Here is a 20,876-nt window from a genome sequence, read left to right on the forward strand (position 1 = left end):
TAACGTGAGACAAACATTGAAGTAAGCTCTTTCTTTCATATATTTTCAGATGTTCGCCATTACATGGGGTGTTAAAATGCCTGCTTGGATGCGAAAAGACGTTGTAATATTTGTAATAATGTGGAAATAAGTCGTAGTTACAGCGTTAATAAAAGTATTGTACAGAATGAAATTTTCACTATGCAGCGGAATGAGAGCTGATATGGAACTTTCTGGGAGATTAAAACTGCGTGCCGGACCGAAACTCGAACTCGGGACCTTTCCCTTTCGTAGACAAGTGGTCTACCGTCTGAGCTACCCAAGTACGACTTACGACCCCTCCTCACAGCCTTCCTTCCGCCAGTGCCTCTTCTCCGACCTTCCGAACTTCAAAGAAGCTCTTCTGCTGGGGTAGCTCAGCCTGTAGAACACTTGCCCGCGAAAGGCAAAGGTCCCGAGAACGACTCTCGGTCCGGCACACAGTTTTAAGCTGCAAGGAAGTTTTAAAAATATTGTCGTGTATAAAATTCTGTGACTCCTTGAAAAGGCATAACCGTTTTTTACTTATTTTTTTTTTGAGTCATCAGTCTTCTGATTCGATGAGACCCTCCACTAATTCCTCCCCCGTGCCAACTTCTTCTGAGATTAGCACTTACAACATACGTCCGTAATTGTTTGCTAGATGTATTCCAATCTTCCTCAAAAATGGTTCAAATGGCTCTGAGCACTATGGGACTTAACTTCTAAGGTCATCAGTCCCCTAGAACTTAGAACTACTTAAACCTAACTAACCTAAGGACATTACACACATCCATGCCCGAGGCAGGATTCGAACCTGCGACCGTAGCGGCCACGCGGTTCCAGACTGTAGCGCCTTTAACCGCTTGGCCACACCGGCCGGCAATCTTCCTCTTCCTCTACAGTTTTTACTCTCCACAGCTCGCTCTAGTACAATGAAAGTTATTCCCTGGTATCTTAACGGATGGATTACCATCATTTCCTTTCTTCCCTTCAGTGTTTTGCATATATTCCTCTCCTCCAATTTTGCAGAGAACTTCCTCATTCCTTACCTTATCAGTCACCTAATTTTCAACATTCTTCTGTAGCACCACATCTCAAATGCTTCGATTTTTTTCTGTTCAGGTTTTCCCAAATTCCATATTTCACTACCATACAATGCTGTGATTCACACGTACATCCTCAGAAATTTCTTCCTCAAATTTGACCCTATGTTTGACGCCAGTAGACTTCTCTAGGCCAGGAATGCCCTCTTTGCCAATACTAGTATGTTTTTTTATGCTCTCCTTGCTCCGTCCGTCATGGGTTATTTTGCTCCCTAGGCAGCAGAATTTCTTAACTTGTTCCACTTCATCATCATAAATTCTGATGATAAGTGTCTCGCTGTTCTCATTTATGCGATTGCTCATTATTTTCGTCTTTCTTCTGTTTACTCTCAGTCCGTATTCTATACTCGTTAAACTATTCATTCCGTTCAACCGATCCCGCAACTCTTCTTCACTTTCACTGAGGACAGCAAAGTCACTAGCTAATCTTATCGCTGATATCCTTCCAATTTTAACTTTGATTCCAATCTTGACCCTTTCTTTTATTGCCGTCATTTCTTCTTTGGTGTATAGACTGAACATTACAGGCAAAAACCCACATCGCTCTCCTACCCCCTTTTTAACCCGAGCACTTTGTTTTTGGTCGTCCAGTCATATTGTTCTCCTTTAGTTCTTGTACACATTGCATGTTACCCGTCTATCGCTGTAGCTAACCATAACTTTCCCCAGAATTTCGAAAATCTTGCACCATTTCACATTGTCGAACGCTTTTTTGTGGTCGAAAACTTCTACGAATGTGTATTTTTTTTCAATCTTGTTTCCATTATCAACCGCAACGTCATGATTGGTGTTAAGCTGACCGTGCGATGATTCTCGCACTAGGCGGCTCCTGCAACCTTTGGAATTGTGTGGATTATGTTTTTACGAAAGTCAGATGCTACATCGCCATTCTCATACATTTACACACCAGCGTGAATTGTCGCTTTGACGCTACTTCCCTCAATGATTGTAAAAACTACGATGGAGTGTTATCTATCCCTTCTGCCTTATTTCGTCTTAAGTCTCAAAAAAGTATTTTGAATTCTGATCTAATACTGGATTCCCTATATCTACCGTATCAACTTCTGCTTCTTCTTCTATTAAGTCACTAGGCAATTGCTCCCTCTCTTAGAGGCCTTCGGTTTACTCTTTCCACCTATTCGTTCTCTCCTCTGCATTTGTGAGTGGAATTCCCGGAGTTCCCATTGCACTCTTAATGTTACCGCCCATGCTTTTAGTTTCACCGAAGGTTATGTTGACTTTTCTATTTGCTGAGTCAAGCTATCCGACAATAATTTATTTTTCGATTTTCTTCACATTTTTTATGAGGCCATTTCGTCTTAGCTTCCTTGCACTTCCCTTTCATTTCATTATTAAGTGAGTTGTATTTCAGTATTCCTTAATTTCCATAATCATTTTTGTACTTACTTCTTTCGTCGATCAAGTGAACTATTTGTTCTTTTACGCATGGGTTCTTCGCAGTTACCTTTCTTGTACCTGTGGTTTTCCTTCCAGCTTCTGTGATAGCCCTTTTTAGAAATGTCCATTCCCCTACAACCGAACTGCCTGCTGAGCTAGTCTTTGTCACTATCCCTATAGCCTCAGAGAACTTCAAGCGTATCTCTTCTAGCTTCCTTACCACTTTGAAACTTGTGACATTCCAGATCCCGACTCGTAGAACGTTACTCTTTTACTGGTTATTTAGTCTTTTTCTCATGGTGTTGCTGTCGATTCTGATAAGAACAACAATACCACTGAGCAGTTCACACTAATATACTTTCTGCTCTACCTTTCTATTCATAACGAATTCTATTCCCGTTATACCATTTCCTGCTGCTTTCGATATTTTCCTATGCTAATCTGACCAGAAATTCTTGTCTTCTTTCCATTTCATTTCACTGACCCCTACTATATCTAGATTGAGCCTTTGCATTTACATTGTCAGATTTTTTAGCTTCCCTACCATGTTCAACCTTCTGACATTCCACCCTCCGACTCGTAGAAATCCTTTCGTTACTTATTCAACCATTTTCTCGTGGCCAGTTCCCACCCCGCAGTTCCCTTCTGGAGATCCGAATGGGGAAATATCCTGGAATCCTATGATGATTCGTGTCTTTAATGCAGTGGTTTGCGTTCCCACCTACATCCTCATGCGTTGATTATCGCTGATTCTGCCGCCTTTTAGAAGAAATTTACTACCCCAATGGCAAGAGAGTACCCTGAAGCTCTGTCCGCTCCTCTGCCCTCTTTCACAATGCCGTTGGCACGATGATTTCTATTTGAAATTTAAGCAGTGGCGAGGATCGAACCTGGGATCCAGGAAGTTTTCATTATTAGTCAAAGAAGTTTCTTGGAGACCACGAGTGCAGACAATAAATAATATGAAGTTAATTGAGTGTTATTATACAAAGGCCTGACGTGACAGCTTTTCAGTAGATAATATGAAATTAACTGAGTGGGTGATTGTGACGTCAGGCACTTCTGTAATAACATGTTTCCTTGCCTGATCCAGAGTGATCCCAATTAATTAGTGAGTCGATACTTCTGGCAACTGATATATCAAGCGATGCTGCATCATTCGTTCTCTGTAGCTTTTCGAGTGCTATGATATTGTTTACAGTCGAATCTCAAATGAGTGGTCAGTTCATTGATCTTGATTAATCGTGTTAGTCAGATTAATTTTATCGCTACAGTAGTAACTATACACTGGTAAGTCAGAACATTCAACGAGCTACTATCGATATAAACCCGCCCAGGCAATAGCAGCATTACCTGGCGAGGACTGATTGCTAGTCATATATATGAACGGTCAATGTGAGCGTGCTGACCGGCAAAAGCATTTCTGAAACTGCACAACTTACAGGGTGTTCGAGGAGAGCTTTTCCGGCCGGAGTTGCCGAGTGGTTCTAGGCGCTACAGTCTGGAACCGCGCGACTGCTACGGTCACAGCTTCGAATCCTGCCTCGGGCATGGATGTGTGTGCTGTCCCTAGGTTAGTTAAGTTTAAGTGGTCCTAAGTTCTAGGGGATTGATGACCTCAGCAGTTAAGTCCCATAGTGCTCAGAGTCATTTGAACCATTTTTGAGGAGTGCTGTGGTGAGGGTCTCCAGTATGTGGCGAAAAAGGTGAAACTACATTCAAAGTCATGGAGTTGGGCGGCCATCCCTTATTACAGACGGCGGACGTAGTAGACTGGGCCGACTGGTAAAACAGAACAGCGGCGAACTGTGGCGGAACTAACATCAGGTTTAATGCTGGCAGATTACAAGTGTTTCTGAACATACAGTGCACCGGACACTGCTAATGATGGGCCTCCGCGGCCGACGACCCATGCATGTGCCAATGTTATCACTACGACATCGGCAACTACGACTGAAATGGGCACCTGACCGACGACACTGGACACTGGTGCAGTGGTAAAGCTTCGCATGCTCTGATGAATTCCGATACCTTCTTCATCATGCCGACGGGAGGGGGCCGAATCCGTCGTCTTGACAACTGTACTGCGGGTTGGAGACAAGCTCTTATGTGCCCTGGGGAACATTCACTTGGACACCGATGGGTCCAGTGGAGCTCGCGCAAGACACTGTCCCGTAACGGCCAAGGTGTATCACGTACACTCCTTCACGATGATCGTGTTTCCCGACGGTAGTGGTGTTTTTCAACAAGATAATGAGCCAAGTCACATAGCCAGGAGTGTGATAGAGTGGTTCGAGGAACACGAGTTCCATTGATGTACTGACTCCCCAACTCGTCAGATCCGATCCCGACCGAACACACCAAAGATGTGATTGAATGTGGCGTCGAGTTCATCGGCCTCATCTCCGGAATTTACGGGAATTGGGTGACTCGTGTGTGCAGATGAGGGGCCAACTTCCCCAAGCGACCTACCAAGACATTATTTGCACGCCACGGCGCGTCGCCGCCGATATCTGTGCCAAAGGTGTGGACATTCTGGCTATTGTATAGGTGGTCTTAAAGGTTTGGCTGATCAGTGTATATGCTTAAATACGCATATAAGGCGTATGCTGATAAACATGCGTGAGTGAACGTAAAATTTTTATCTCTTGCAGTTAATGTACTCAGTTATTTGTTGGGTGTATTCCAATCTCTAAATTCCTCTACAGTCTTTTTTACCGTCTAGAGGCCCTCCCCCAAGTACATTTATGCCTTAACACATTTAATTATTATCTTGTCCCATCTTTTTGTCACTGTTGTCCACATGTTCGTCTCCTCGCCAGTTTTGTAGACAAGCTCCTCATTTCTTATCAGTCAAGCTAATTTTCAATATCCTTCCGTAGCGTAACATCTCAGATGGTTGATGATTTGATTTTCTTCTTTTCCAGTTTTCTTAACTTCCACACAATGTTGTACTTTAAATGTGCACTCTCAGGAATTTCTACGTCAAATTTGAGATCGATGTTTGATACTACTTGACTCATAGTCTGCTTCTTACATCCTCCGTCTGTCCTGTATAATTTTGCTTCCAAGTTAACAGAATTCCTACACTTCATCTATTAAGTATTCTCCAAACATATTTTCACTGAAGGTTGCAATGTCCGAAATGAGTCTTATCGCTGAGATCATTTCACAATGAATTTCAGTCCAACGAGCGAAACTTTCTTTTATTTCTGTCTTTGCTTCATCGACAAATAGATTTAACAGCGGTAGCTAAAGTCTACATACCTGTCTTACACCCTTTCTAATCCGAGAACTTTGTTCTTGTTCTCTCATCCGTATTTCATTATCTTGGTTCGGATGCATATCGCATACTACGCATCTTTCTCTATAGCTTACACTATTTGTCTGAGAATTTTGAACATCTTGTACCATTTTACAATTCAGAATGCTTTTTATAGACCTATGGATCTTGTGATCGTGTCTTGATTTTCCTTTTTTTCCATTATCAAGCGCAACACCGGCACTGCGTCTTTGGTGCCTTTGACGTTCCTTAACTCAAAATTGTTGAGCTGAATGTGCAATTCCTCTAACACCTGGGACTGCTCTCTTCGGGATGCCTTGGATGATATTTTTTCAAACGTCCAGTGGTATGTAGGGCAATTTTATTTAGATTTTTGCCGTGTGATCGTGGCAAGTGAAGTGGCTGTCTATATCACTACTAATCTCGTCCGTATTTACGTATTTTCCAGTTTTGTACCACGGTTGCAGGCAATATCGAGTATACTCTGCAAGTTAACACGTGTGGTTGAAACAGGTTTAGACATTTTATTTATTCAAGGTGTGTCACAGCAACTACAAATACAGTGCTTTCTCTGTATATGCGTTTTGCTGCAGAGAGTAAACGCAATGGTATTTTCAGATCACTGACACTGTTTTACTGACTGAAACTAAAATGAACTGTTTAAACATCAACTATGTGTATTTTGTCCCCACAGGTAATGCGTGGTTACGTATGCGTATACGTCGTTTTCGGTTTCCGCTATAGTTTAACTAGACTTTGTTTGTCTTTAGACTTCTTTAACGTTTTGTATTTGTTATTTATTGTTTCTCAAAGATAAAAAGAATTTTAAAAAATCATACCTAATGTGTGTCATGCCTTAGAATGTTGAACGCTCGCGTGAAAAATATCTGAATTCTCCCACGTTGGTTACATGACTACGAATTTGGTAGGAAATGTAGAAAAAAAATTCAAAGAATGGAAACTGATACTCATCATTACGCGTTACAAGTTTTGTGATCTGGAGGGAACAAAGCAAGCATGTATCTCGCAGATATTACCGTGAACGTTTAAGACACTAAATCGAAAAGAAAATATACATTCAAATAACGCTATTTATTACCTGCAATAGAATGCGAGTAGTGTGGCTTTTTTCTCTGGGATGTCGGGGGGGGGGGGGGGGGGGGTTCAGCCTCCTAATAGGGAAGGGATCTCATCCTCTGCGGACTATGGCACCTTTTAATGTGGTGTAGGAGAACTGTCTCTTTAAAATGTCTGTTGAGGGTAGATGACTCTAACTGATGTGTCTATACTGTGGTATTACACGAGGGCTGTTCGGAACTTTGGTTGGCATGTCTATACTGTGGTGTTATACGTGGGCTGTTCGGTAAGTAAGGTCTGATCGGTCGCGAAATGGAAATCACAGTGAAAATAAAAATTTTTTTATTCGCAACAGTTGGCCACACCTTCCAGCTATCTCTCTAAACAGTCGCCGCTCCGACTTGGACATTTATCGTGGCGTTGTACAAACTTTCCAGTAACCTCGTCACAGAAAGCAACCGCCTGTGCTTTTCGCCAATCCTCTACGCTGGTCTGCCTTTCGTTGTTTGTGCCAATATGCTGTCTTCGTTGCCAGCGGCTCATGTGAGCAGAGATGAACAACAGAGGGAGCCAATTAAGGGCTTTATCGTGGGTGATGAAACACTTCCCATCGAAAACGCTGCAGGAGTGCCTTTATTGCCCTTGCAGAATGCGGCCGAAAATTGTCTTGAAGAAAGAAAAGCATGACATTTATGTTATGTGGGCTGCATAGCTTCAGGCGAAATCTCTCACCAGATCCACACACTTGGCGGGAGACAGTGTTGTTCTAGGCATTTCTGCGTCACCACTTTGCACTCTGAACAGAAAAGAGCGACGTGAAGCGATCGGAAGGCACACAAAAAACGCAGCCCGAAACATCTGTGCAAAGTTCCATCGGATATTGACAGTGGTCTCCATTTCACGCGAAATCGGACTTACTTTCCGAATACGCCTCGTAGTTTTGCTGTATGATATTGAGGGAACCGATAAATCTGTTCCGGTACACAGCCTGTTCATGTTGAGATCACTGGCTTAATGCCGCTATCGGATGGGCGGATCACCACCAACATGTCACAAGCCCTCACTCAATGAGACGCTGTGGGGAGGTTTGTAATTTAATCCAGCTCACTGGCAAAAAGACTGGTGGTCTGTAACTTGGTGCCACTACCTCTCCTCTTCTTCTGCCTGAAAATTTCTTCCGCCTGTGAGACTGGAACCATTTACCTTCGAGCAGATCGCCACTCCTCAGACATGCGCTAACCGCATCGTCTACTTTTTAATTTTCCATTTTTGTAAGCAACTCCTCCCTTCCCTTCATTTCTAGTTACTTCCTCGACTGGTGCTCTCCACCGTTAATGTTCTTGAAACAAATAATTGTTTCACAAAGCTAAAAAGTATTTTAAAATCAAAGATCTTTCTCCTTTGTAATGTAATGAAGTTTTTCTGTGATTTATAGCGTTCTTCTTGCTAACTTAAAGTTATGCTTTTTGCTAATCAGAGTCCTGCTTCTTTGGAAATAATGCTTTTTTTTTTTAAAACTGAAATTTAAGTAAAGGAAAACTAGCAAGTGGACAATCTTATCTGGCTTCCTATAACTTGTTAGATAAACAATTTATTTGATAAATATATACAAATTTAAAAACTCTGACTAAAACCCAAGTGTTTTGGATTATCATTCTAAAAGTAAATCATTGTTTCTTAAAGCTTAAAAAAGTTAATTCAGGATCTATCTTTTTACTAACACAACCAAAATATCTTTTTTCTAACTTGTGTGTTTTCGTCTTTGTTAACGTGTTACACATCTATCAAGATCAAAGTCTTGCTGCTTTAGAAGTAATGCTTTGTTTGGTCTTACAACGTTCTACGAGTCAGGGAGTAGAAGGTCAAAGTTTGAACGTGGCAGGAGAGCCAGGAAATCTTAAAAGTCAATTTCAATGACTCAATCTCGATATAGTGCGGAAATGGAAAGAAGACACGGATTTCCGGTCAGACAGGTATAGAGTAATTTCAACAGTTGCAGAAAATGGTATAACGGGAATAGGATTCGTTATTAGTAGGAAGCTAGTGCAGAGACAGAGTTAGTGTGAAAAGTTCAGTGATGGGGTTGTTTCTATCAGAATCGACAGAAAACATACACCATCAATAGTAATTCAGGTATACGTGCCCAGATTGCAAACAGAAGAGTAAGAGATACAGGAAGTATATGAGAATATTGAATGGGTAGTTGAGTATGTAAAGGGAGATGAAAATCCATTAGTCATGGGGGACTAGAATGAGGTAGGGGAAGGAGTAGAAGAACGGATTTCGGGAAAATTTGGGCTTGGTAGTAGGAATGAGAGAGGATACAGACAAACTGAGTTCTGCAAAGAATTTTAGATGCTAACAGCGAATACTCTGTTAAGGATTCACAAGAAGAGGAGGTGCACTTGAAAAGACCCAGAGATTCGAGACGACTTCAGATTGATTACATCATGGTCAGACAGAAATTTCGAAGTCAGATATTGGATTGTAAGACGTACGTGGGAGCAGATATAGACTCAGATCTCAATTTAGTAATTATGAAGTTAAGCTGAAGTTCAAGAGACTAGCCAAGAAAAAATATTCCGGAAAGAAGTGGGATTCGGAAGTACTAATGGATGAAGAGATACGATTGAAGTTTTCTGAGGCTGTAGATACTGCAGTAATGAATAATTCAGTAGGCAGTCCAGTTGAAGAAGAATGGACATCTCTAGAAAGGGAAATAACAGAAGCTGGAAGGAAAAAGATCACTGATGAGCCAAAACATGGCCACCTGCTTAATAGCTTGTTTGTCCGTCTTTGGGGCGAAATACATCACTGATTCTGTGTATCAGGGATCTGACAGTTTATTGGTAGGTTTGTGGAGGTATGTGGCATTAGAAGTTTACGCAGGGTCATGTAATTTGCGTAAATAAAGCACTGCTGATTTGCTTACCCCAGTAGCGACCCAGATGATTCCCATAGGATTTTAAGTCAGGCGAATTTGGTCGCCGAGACATCAACATGAGTTCTCTACAATGCTCATCAAACAACTGTAGCGCGGTTCTGGTTCCGTGACACGGACATTTTTGTTGCTGAAAGATGAGACCGCTGTTGGGGGAGACATCAATCATGAAGGTATGCAGGTGGTAGCGTATGACAATACTGCTCCCATCAATCTGCGTCCCTGGAGCGCTGCAACGTTTCGAGCCGCCGTTCAGCTCGATGACGGCACATGATTCACCCGAAGACCGAGATGTTTCCATTGATCGAATCTCGCTGGTCCCCTGTCTCCTGCAATCGTAATTGACTATATCGTTCGGTTAATATGTGAACACGTCGGGGTGGTCTGCTGCGGAGCGCCGGCCGAAGTGGCCGTGCGGTTAAAGGCGCTGCAGTCTGGAACCGCAAGACCGCTACGGTCGCAGGTTCGAATCCTGCCTCGGGCATGGATGTTTGTGATGACCTTAGGTTAGTTCGGTTTAACTAGTTCTAAGTTCTAGGGGACCAATGACCTCAGCAGTTGAGTCCCATAGTGCTCAGAGTCATTTGAACCATTTTTTGCTGCGGAGCTCCATGTTCAACAATGTACGATGGACGGTGTCCTCCCAAGCACTTGCACGTCCGAAGAGATGGCACAGACCACTATCTACATCTACATGTACATGATTATTCTGCAATTCACATTTAAGTGCTTGGCAGAGGGTTCATCGAACCACAATCATACTATCTCCCTACCATTCAACAGCGCGCGGGAAAAACGAGCACCTAAACCTTTCTGTTCGAGCTCTGATTTCTCTTATTTTATTTTGATGATCATTCCTACCTATGTAGGTTAGGGTCAACAAAATATTTTCGCATTCGGAAGAGAAAGTTGGTGACTGAAATTTCGTAAATAGATCTCGCCGCGACGAAAAACGTCTTTGCTTTAATGACTTCCATCCCAACTCGTGTATCATATCTGCCACACTCTCTCCCCTATTACGTGATAACACAAAACGAGCTGCCCTTTTTTGCACCCTTTCGATGTCCTCCGTCAATCCCACCTGGTAAGGATCCCACATCGCGCAGCAATATTCTAACAGAGGACGAACGAGTGTAGTGTAAGCTGTCTCTTTAGTGGACTTGTTGCATCTTCTAAGAGTCCTGCCAATGAAACGCAACCTTTGGCTCGCCTTCCCCACTATATTATCTATGTGGTCTTTCCAACTGAAATAGTTCGTAATTTTTACACCCAGGTACTTAGTTGAATTGACAGCTTTGAGAATTGTACTATTTATCGAGTAATCGAATTCGAACGGATTTCTTTTGGAACTCATGTGGATCACCTCACACTTTTCGTTATTTAGCGTCAACTGCCACCTGCCACACCATACAGCAATCATTTCTAAATCGCTTTGCAACTGATACTGGTCTTCGGATGACCTTACTAGATGGTAAATTACAGAATCGTCTGCGAACAACCTAAGAGAACTGCTCAGTTTGTCACCCCGGTCATTTATATAGATCAGGAACAGTAGAGGCCCCAGGACGCTTCCCTGGGGAACACCTGATATCGCTTCAGTTTTACTTGATGATTTGCCGTCTATTACTACTAACTGCGACTTCCCTGACAGGAAATCACGAATCCAGTCGCACAACTGAGACGATACCCCATAGGCCCGCAGCTTGATTAGAAGTCACTTGTGAGGAACGGTGTCAAAAGCTTTCCGGAAATCTAGAAATACGGAATCAACTTGAGATCCGCTGTCGATAGCGGCCATTACTTCGTGCGAATATAGAGCTAGCTGCGTTGCACAAGAACGATGTATTCTGAAACCATACTGATTACGTATCAATAGATCGTTCCCTCCGAGGTGATTCATAATGTTTGAATACAGTATATGCTCCAAAACCCTACTGCAAACCGACGTCAATGATATAGGTCTGTAGTTCGATGGATTACTCCTACTACCCTTCTTAAACACTGGTGCGACCTGCGCAGATCTATCGGTGAGCGAGCGGTTGTATATGATTGCTAAGTAGGGAGCTATTGTATCAGCGTAATCTGAAAGGAACCTAATCGGTACACAATCTGGACCTGAAGACTTGCCCGTATCAGGCGATTTGAGTCGCTTCGCAACCCCTAACGTATCTACTTCTAAGAAACTCATGCTAGCAGCTGTTCGTGTTTCAAATTCTGGAATATTCCATTCGTCTTCCCTGGTGAAGGAATTTCGGAAAACTGCGTTCAAGAACTCCGCTTTAGCGGCACAGTCGTCGGTAACAGTACCATCGGCACTACGCAGAGAAGGTATTGACTGCGTCTTGCCGCTTGTGTACTTTACATACGACCAGAATTTCTCCGGAGTTTCTACCAAATTTCGAGACAATGTTTCGTTGTGGAACCTATTAAAGGCATCTCGCATTGAAGTCCGTGCCAAACTTCGCGCGTCTGTAAATTTTAGCCAATCTTCGGAATTTTGCGTTCTTCTGGGCTTCGCATGCTTTTTCCGTTGCCTCTGCAACAGCGTACGGTCCTGTTTTGTGTACCATGGGGGATCAGTTCCATCTCTTACCAATTTATGAGGTATGAATCTCTCAATTGCTGTTGCTACTATATGTTTGCCTTTGAACCACATCTCGTCTACATTTGCATAGTCAGTTCGAAAGGAATGGAGACTGTCTCTTAGGAAGGCTTCTAGTGAAACTTTATCCGCTTTTTTAAATAAAATTACTTTGAGTTTGTTTCTGATGGATTTTGAAGAAACGGTATTGAGCCTAGCTACGACCTCGTGATCATTAATCCCTGTATCAGTCATGATGCTATCTATTAGCTCTGGATTGTTTATGGCTAAGAGGTCAAGTGTGTTTTCGCAACCATTTACAATTCGCGTGGGTTCGTGAACTAACTGCTCGAAATAATTTTCGGAGAAGGCATTTAGGACAATCTCAGAAGATGTTTTCTGCCTGCCACCGCTTTTGAATAAGTATTTTTGCCAACATATCGAGGGAAGGTTGAAGTCCCCACCAACTACAGCCGTATGAGTGGGATATTTATCTGTTACGAGACTGAAATTTTCTCAGAACTGTTCAGCAACTATATCATCGGAGTCTGGGGGTCGGTAGAAGGAGCCAATTATTCACTTAGTTCGGCTGTTACGTATAACCTCCACCCATACTAATTCGCACGGAGTATCTACTTTGACTTCACTACAAGATAAACCACTATTGACAGACACAAACACTCCACCACCAATTCTGCCTAATCTATCTTTCTTGAACACCGTCTGATTTCTGCAGAACTTATTTCAGGCTTTAGCCAGCTTTCTGTGCCTATAAAGATTTCAGCTTCTGTGTTTTCTATTAGCGCTTGAATCTCATGGACTTTCCCAGCACAACTACAACAATTTACAACTACAATTCCGATTGTTCCTTGATCAAAGCACGTCCTGTATTTGCCATACATCCTTTGAGATTGCAGCCCATCCCGTACTTTCACGAGGCCTTCTATCCTAAAAAATTGCCCAGTCCACGCCACACAGCCTCCTCTACCCGTGTAGCCGCCAGCTGAGTGTAGTGAACTCCTGACCTATTCAGCGGAACCCGAAACCCCACCACCCTATGGCGCAAGTCAAGGAATCTGCAGCCAACACGGTCGCAAAACCGTCTGAGCCTCTGATTCAGACCCTCCACCCAGCTCTGCACCAAAAGTCCGCAGTCGGTTCTCTCAACGATGCTGCAGATGGTGAGCTCTGCCTTCATCTCGTAAGCAAGATCGGCAGCCTTCACCAAATCAGATAGCCGCTGGAATCCAGAGAGAATTTCCTCAGATCCAAAGCGACACACGTCATTAGTGCCGATATATGCCACCATCTGCAGCTGGCTGCACCCCGTGCTCTTCATGGTAACAGGAAGGATCCTTTCCACATCAGGAATGACTCCAGCCGGAATGCACACGGAGTGCACACTGGCTTTCTTCCCCTCCCTAGCCGCCATATCCCTAAGGGGCTCCATTATGCGCCTACCATTGGAGCTCCTAACTACCAACATGCCCACCCTCTGCGATTGCCCGGACCTTGAAGGCTGAGAATCATCCTCTGAAACAGGGCAGGCAGCTGCATCTGGCTCAGCCAGAGACAATACCTGAAACCTGTTTGTCAGACGCACTGGGGAAGCTTTCTGATCACCCTCCGGGGACGTCTTTCACTGCCTGCCATGCCTTGGAATGACCTCCCAATCAAACACAGGCGAGGGCTCAGCCCCACTGCGGGCAGCAACCGGTGAAACCACAGCGGCAGACCGATCTGGGGCAGACGGGACGAGGTTGACATCCCCGTGATACCCAAGTCCGGCTCCCCACAGTGGTGCACATTGGCAATAGCCTCAAGCTGCGTGACCGAAGTCAGCGCCGCCTGCAGCTGTGAGCGAAGGGAACTCAGCCCTCATCCAAACACAGCTATCCTACTTTACAGAGCGGACAAGTCCCCGAACCCCACGTTCTATGAAGAGTCGTGGACGTCCAACCATTTAGCGCCTAGTGGCCGTTTCTCTGTTCTCCTACCTCATTAAAAAACTAGAAACTCGCCTTGATTGCGAAAGAAGCACCTAGTTTTAACCTAGGTTTCGGCGTAGATAACTACACCTCCTTGTTCTGAAGAAGGTGTAGTTATCTACGCCGAAACCTAGGTTAACACTAGGTGCTTTCTTCGCAATCGAGGCGAGTTTCTAGTTTTTTAATATATTAACCAACGATTGCTGACGCGCTGTGATGTTGAAGGTTCTTAACTTCTACCTCATTCCCTAGACACTCACGACAGTAGCACTTGAACATTCGAACAGCTTCGCTTTATCGAAGTACTCGTTCACAGGCTCTGCGTAATAATAATCTTCCCATTATCATCGTCTCTTATCTCAATGGATTTCCTCATCTGCAGCCCACATCTTCGCAAGGGTTATAACTCGTCCGTGTGTGTGTTTCGCGTACATACTTATCTTACCGCGTCACTTGCCCGCAACACCACCAGGTGGCATCCAACGTCGCGTTGGGTGGCCGTCAGAATGTTTTGGCTTATCAGTGTCGGTCAGGAAGGTAACTGGGAAGGAACCATGGGTAACAGAAGAAATACTTCAGTTGATCGACGAAAGAGGTAAATAGAAGAATATTCAAGTAAATTCAGAAATACAGCAACATAAATAATTTAGAATGAAATAAATAGGAAACGCAGGGAAGCTAAGGCGAAACATAAACAAGGAAAACTGTGAAGAAATCGAAAAAGAAATGATTGTTGGTAGTGTTAGCATGTACAAAAATTAAAACAACCTTTGATGAAATTAAAATCAAGGGCCCTAAGATTAGGAGTGCAAGCAGAGAGCGGATAGTGGAAAGAGTCTCTACAAGGGGGAGTTCTGGTCTGATGCCCTTATCGAACAATAAAAGGAATTGATAAGGAAGGGATAGGAGTTTCAGTACTACAATCAGAATCTAAAAGAGATTTGGGCGATTTAAGGTCAAATAAGGCTGAAGAGATAGATGACATTCCATCACAATTTATAAAATCTTTGGGGGAAATGGCAGAGAAACGACTATTCACGTTGCTGTGCAGAATGTATGAGGTAGGTGATATACCATCACATTTTCGGAAAAACGTCACCCACACAATTCCGAAGATAGCAAGAACTAACAAGTGCGAGAGTTACAGCACAGTAAACTTGACAGTTCATGGATCCAAGTTGCTGACAAGAATAATATACAGAAGAATGGAAAAGGAAACTGAGGATCTGTTAGATAACGATCAGTTTGGCTTTAGGAAAGGTGAAAGCACCGGAGGGGGAGTTCTGTCGTTGAGTTTGATAATGGAAGCGGAACATTCATAGGATACGCTGACCTGGAAAAAGCGTTCGACAATGTAAATGGTGTAAGATGGTCAAAATACTGAGAAAAATATGTGTGAGCTATAAGGAAAGTTGTCTAATATGCAGTATGGACCAGAACTAGGAAGGAACAATGAGACTGCAGAACCAAAATCGAAGTGATCAGGTCAAGAAGGGTGTAAGAGAGGGACTTAGTCTTTCGCCCGCACTGTTCAGTCTACACATTGAAGGAGCAATGGCGGAAATAAAACAAAGGTTCAAAAATGCAATTAAAATTCAGGGTGAAAGGATATCGAGAGTAAGATTCGCTATGACATTGCTATCCTCAGCGAATGTGGGGAAGAATTACAGGACCTGTTGACTGGACTGAACAGTCTATTCAGTACAGAATATGGACTGGGAGTAAATCGAAGAACGAGGGAAGTAATGAGAAGTAGCAGATATGAGAACAGGGAAAGCTTAACATCAGGATTGGGGGTCACGAAGTAGATAGTAAAGGATTTATGCTACCTAGACAGAAAAATAACCCAAGATGGGCGGGGCAAAGAGGACAGGAAAAGGAGACTAGTAATGGCAAAGATTGATTCCTGGCTAAGAGAAGTCTTCTAGTAGCGCACATAGTCCTTAATTTGAAGAAGAAATTGCTGAACAATTCTTTGTAGCATAGCGTTATTTGGTAGTGAAACATGGACTGTGCAAAAACTGGGGCAGAAAATCTAAGTATTGGAGATGTGGTGCCTGAGAAGAATGTTGAAAATTAGGTGGACTGATAATGTAAGGAATGAGGAAGTTCTCCATAGAATTGGTGAGGAAAGGAATATATGGAAAATACTGACTAGAAGATAGGACGATATGATAAGACATCTGTTACGACCTTAAGGACTAACTTCCATGGTACTAAAGGGACCTGTTGAGGGTAAAATGTGTAAAGGAAGACAAATATCTTAACACATCCAACATGTAATTGAAGACGTAGGTTGCAGTTACTACTCTCAGATGGAAAAATTGTCACAGGTGAGCAATTCGTGGCTCCTCCTCCATTAACGCCCCCTGACGGGATGTTAAACTTTTTCCTTCTCTATTTAATAATCTTTTCTGGTGTTTCCATTACCCTGATGACTTTATGTTTATGTATATTTTTAATTCTGTAATATTTTCTATATACACTAATTTACCTAAAGCCTATTCGTTGAATGAACTGTGGAGTTACTTCAATTATATCATTATACGGACGAGCACATGCCAGTTTCGTTTCTTATACAAACATATGAATCAATTCCTTATAACACCAACAAGCAGAAAACAAAATGACGTAACTGGCAGTCACATGAAAACGAGAAAAATGAAAAAAAGTAATGTATATTTGCAAGTGGGGATATTCAGCCGGCAATAATTGTTAAAATTCATGGAGTAACCTTCAGCTGTCATATATTTTGCATAATTCGCTACTAGTTTCCGTCAATGACCATTATCATGCTTCCTGGCATTTACGCCAGGTAAGTTGATAACGGTCATTGATCGAAACTAGTAGCGTATTGTAAAAATAAATGACGGCTGTAGGTTTCACCCTGAATTATTTCGAGAAAAAGTAAGTGAACTATTTATTATTTCAAAATTAATCACCATATCTGTTAATATGTTTATCCTGCTGTGAGACAAGACGGTCAGTGTCTTAATGGAGAAATGATTTGCCTTTGCCTTCGGAACCATGAATGTATCCAAACGAGCACCTCTTCGTCCGGAGCAAATCGACTGCTACGAATGTCTGTATTCAGGACTCCAAAAATATGGAGATCGTGTAAAGCCCAAAGGACAGGAAAACCAAATTAACAGAAATTGTGAAAACTTAAAGAAGGGAAGTGAGTCATCTTGACAGTGACAACAGCTATTGGTGATAAAAAAAAATTAATTACACTGATAATGTTTTGATTAACAACTATAACACTTAAATACTCAGAGTAACATACAAAAGAGGAGATAAAAGGAAAGGGTTGTCATGCAATATCTTTTAAACATCTATAGAATAAATTTAAATTCATATGAACGAAGGTTAAATCCAAGGTGATAACATTTACCATGGAATAGAGTTGTAGCCGCATCGAAAAGAAAATTCAATGCGCCTATAATGCAACTCGGATATGGAAATGTTTAGTTAGTTTCTCTTGAGTCGCTCTAGAGTACTATTGCTACAGTCTTCTGGAAGCAAACGCTATTAGATTGTTTCAGTTGTGAAAGTTCGATAGTTCGGGAGAGAGAGACTAAAGCCATACTGAATCATTCGACTGAATGAAGTAATCTTTACCGTTATCAACGCGACGGCGATTTTAATTGAGTGATACTGATTTACTGGACTTAACCTTCAGACTGAAGAACAGTTGCGAACTTGATAGTAATGTATCAGTGACACGAAAACTATTCGTAGTCTTGAGTAGGACACAATAACACAAAGTCATGAAGAAAAACCAATACGCCGTTCAATAAAAAGTAGTCAACGTCACGATTACTGGAGTGGTGAGAAGTTAATCTTGAATGACATATCGGTGTGTACGCGTGATAGGGACAAACAATTAATTACAAAAAGATTAATAAACTATTAGTCAAGAGATAAATTAGATGTGTCGCCTACATGATTCAAGGAATAATATTACGTATGTTCATACTAGTGATTAAGTCTTTTAAACATTTTAAGTGACTGTGTGAAGACAGGAATAACAGACAGTGAAAGGTGAATAATATAAAAATCAGCATTATGGCGTGTTACAAGGACGTTACTTCAACATAAGTGATCTCTGGAGTTACGTTCGACCGTTGTTAATAATTTCACGTAGCAACGGCATAGCAACGGAATTACGAACAGCAGTTATTAATCCTCGCTAAGGACCGTAGTGATAAGATTAAGAACCAAGATTTCACTGCTCAATGAAATTGACCGGTCATAAGATAAAAGATAAACAGTTGATAAGACTGTTACGGACGAACAATAGAATATTTCTTAAATACGCGAGGAGCTGTGTTTTACGAGAGTAACAGGTGCTGTTCCACGTCATACTGACAGGGAGGAACATCAATACGAGTGCTGAAGGAGGGAAGGGACGCCACAATCGGGACTGTATGGTGTATATGAAAGGGCATACCAGAGAAACTTCTGGAGCGTAGTCGTAACAACCTTGGCAACATTTGGGTAGGTGTTATCCTGCTACAGAATTATGCCATCTGACAAACCGGTGCTAATTAACTTTCTGAAACATGGCGCACTATTAAAACACAGCGGTACGTAGACAACTGGTAAAAACTGTTGCTTGCCATCAAGTGGAAATGCTCAGGAATATCGACGTACGGCATCCGTCTGTTGCAGGATAATGGCTGCACACATGTTGTCAAGTTTGTATCGACTGCGCTGTGTAAGTTTCGCTGGGAAGCTTTGGCACATCCTCCATACAGTCCCGATCTCTCTCCAAGCGATTACCGTATTTTTAGAGCCCAGAAGAAAGATATTGGTGGCCGTCGGCAGGCTTCACACGAAGAGGTGCACATGTAGGTACAGTCGTGGTTCCGTACGCAATCCCAAAAAATTTTTCCATTAAGGCATTGATCGCCTTGTCTCACAGTGCGATAAATAGTATGGAGATTACTTTTGAAGTCATAAACAGGTTACTTACTTTTTTGCGTCTGTCCCATTTTCATTTGACTGCCCCTTATACATGCACAGATATGACGACCTACCATGATAATAATGATTCTGTGTGCGGCGTGTGGGAATTGGACGGGAGGCATGCTCAGATGACCGACGCGGCTCAGGCAACCGTTGTAGAAAAGCAGAGTAATCCGGTTCGAGTCCCGACCCGGCACATACTGCCGTTGCGTTTAATGCAACACCTGGGTGCATCTGAGATCTGAAAACTTCTCTTATATTGTATATACATCTAAATCTACATGGATACTCTGCAAATCACATTTAAGTGTCTGGCAGAGGATTCATCGAACCATCTTCACAATTCTTTATTGTTCCAATCTCGTATAGCGCGCGGTCGGTGTCAACAAAATATTTTCACATTAGAAGGAAAAAGTTGGTGATTGGAATTTCGAGACATGATTTCGTCGCAACGAAAAACACCTTTCTTTTAATGATTTCCAGCGCAAATCCGATATCATTTCTGTGACACTCTCTCCCATGTTTCGCGATAGTACAAAACGTACTACCTTTCTTTGAACATTTTCGGTGTATTCCGTCGGTCCTATCTGGTAAGGATCCCACACGGCGCAGCAGAATTCGAAAAGAGGACGGACAAGCGTAGTGTAGGCAGTCTCCTTAGCAGATCTGTTACATTTTCTAAGTGTTCTGCCAATAAAACGCAACCTTTGGTTAGCCTTTCCCACAACATTTTCTATGTGTTCCTTCCAATTTAAGTTGTTCGTAATTGTAATACCTAGGTATATAGTTGAATTTACGGCTTTTAGATTAGACTGATTTATCGTGAAACCGATCTATAGCGAGTTCCTTTTAGCACTCATGTGGATCACCTCACACTTTTCGTTATTTAGGGTCAACTGCCACTTTTCGCATCATTCACATATCTTTTCTAAATCGCTCTGCAGTTTATTCTGATCTTCTGATGACTTTATTAGTCGATAAACGACAGCGTAATCTGCAAACAACCAAAGACGGCTGCTCAGATTGTCTCCCAAATCGTTTATATAGATAAAGAACAGTTAAGGGCCTATAACACTACCTTGGGGAACTCCCGAAATCACTTCTGTCGTACTCCATGACTTTCCGTCATTTACTACGAACTGTGACCTCTCTGAAAGGAAATCACAAATCCAGTCACATAGCTGAGACGATATTCCATAAGCACGCAATTTCACCACGAGCCGCTTGTTTGGTACCGTGTCAAAAGCCTTCCGGAAATCCAGAAATACGGAATCGATCTGAAATCTTTCGCCAATAGCACTCATCACTTCATGTGAATAAAGAGCTAGTTGTGTTTCACAGGAATGATGTTTTCTAAACCCATGTTGACTGTGTGTCAATTGACCGCTTTCTTAGAGGTAATTCATAATGTTCGAACACAATATATGTTACTAAATCCTTCTGCATATCGACGTTAACGATATGAGCCTGTAATTTTGTGGATTACTCCTACTACCTTTCTTGAATATTGGTGTGACCTGTGCAACTTTCCAAT

This window comes from Schistocerca serialis, chromosome 7, assembly GCF_023864345.2.
Source record: "Schistocerca serialis cubense isolate TAMUIC-IGC-003099 chromosome 7, iqSchSeri2.2, whole genome shotgun sequence".
NCBI lineage: Eukaryota > Metazoa > Arthropoda > Insecta > Orthoptera > Acrididae > Schistocerca > Schistocerca serialis.